This window comes from Temnothorax curvispinosus, unplaced genomic scaffold (assembly GCF_003070985.1).
Source record: "Temnothorax curvispinosus isolate PA1 unplaced genomic scaffold, ASM307098v1 QBEX01014980.1, whole genome shotgun sequence".
Taxonomy (NCBI): domain Eukaryota; kingdom Metazoa; phylum Arthropoda; class Insecta; order Hymenoptera; family Formicidae; genus Temnothorax; species Temnothorax curvispinosus.
The window spans coordinates 1-1,484 of record NW_020224760.1 but is presented as its reverse complement, the minus strand read 5'-3'; positions in this window follow the sequence as shown (position 1 = coordinate 1,484).

The following is a 1,484-nucleotide window of genomic DNA, read 5'->3' as shown; positions in this document are numbered from 1 at the left end:
CGCGGAGATCGCGGGGTCACGAGAATGACCCCGTACCGGGGGGCACGAAGGTCTTAGCCGAAGGCTGAGCCGTGGAGGTCGTTTCAGGGGACGCACAAACCAAGACCCACCGGACCGCGACGCGATACCACCGACGGGCGCGAAAATCGCTGGGTCATAACAATGACCCCCGCGCCGAAGGGCACGGAGGTCACAGCGGGCGGCCGACTCGCCAAACACGCCTCAAGGGCGACCCGAAGAACAACCGATCGACTCGAGACGCGATATTGATAACGGAAGCGAGTCTAGCGGGGACAAATGATGACTCCCAGATATCGAAAACCGAGGGAGCCCGGGGAAAATCGGCGGGTGGAAAGTCATTAGAGGAGGCGCCGAAATAAATCCAGAGGGTCAGCGAGACCACTCAATCGTGAAATACCCGAACCCGGGAACCAGGGGAGCGGGGTCCAGCGGGACCCGTGCCGATGCGTGCGATTAGTTATAAGACGTAGATTGAGAACCGCAGGCGCGATTAGTTATAAAGCGCAGATTGAGAACCGCAGCCGTCACCGGCGACGAAAACAGGCAAAAACTATCCAAAGAAAAGTGAAAGCGAGTAACATCTGGCACGGAAAAATACCAGGATGTGAATAACAACCCGGCGGTAGGGATAGAGATCCTGAGGTGGGATAGCCGAGAGCGCTCGGCAACTCGAGGCAGTCGCTCGGATACCGCGATCGGGGTAACACGCTATTAAGATTCGCTCATATTCGGACTTAGCGCGTAGTTTAGCACCGCGGTATGTAACAACCGGCACTCCCGCGGCGCCGAAAAACGCGGACCCCCTCGCCCCGCGGCGCTGGAAAACGCGGTTCACCCCTTCCCTTCCCCCGCGGTGCCCGAAACACGCGGTTCCCCCCTTTCCCTCCCCCGCGACGCCCGAAACATGCGGTTCCCCCCTCCCCCTTCCCCGCGGCGCCCGAAACATGCGGTTCCCCCCTCCCCCTCCCCCGCGGCGCCCGAAACACGCGGTTCCTCCCTCCCCCTCCCCCGCGGCGCCCGAAACGCGCGGTTTTCTCCCCCGCGGCTCCCCCGCCCGCGGTTCCCCCCCGCCCCTCACCCCCCCTCATTGCCCCATGGTTAGAACAAACGTAGCTTACCTACTCGCCATATTGCGCGGTAGATTCAGTGAAGCTCCTTAAGCGCCATATTGCGCAGATTATTTTGTATAGTTATAAAGCGTCCTATTGCGCAGAAAGTTTTTGTTTGCGGTTAAACACCATATCGCGTATAGGTTGAAAGATGGCGTCAAACGCCATGACTGATTAAGCATAAGTTTATTTTGTATAGAAACAAATATACATATTTTTTCCTAACGAACCTCTATTCATTTCCTGACCTCGTTAGCGGAAGTAGTTAAGAAACCGGGACAAGGAAACGATAGAGTAAGATTTTGATGTTACAAACGCACAGTAGGGACTCGAAGGAAGGGATTCCCAACAGTG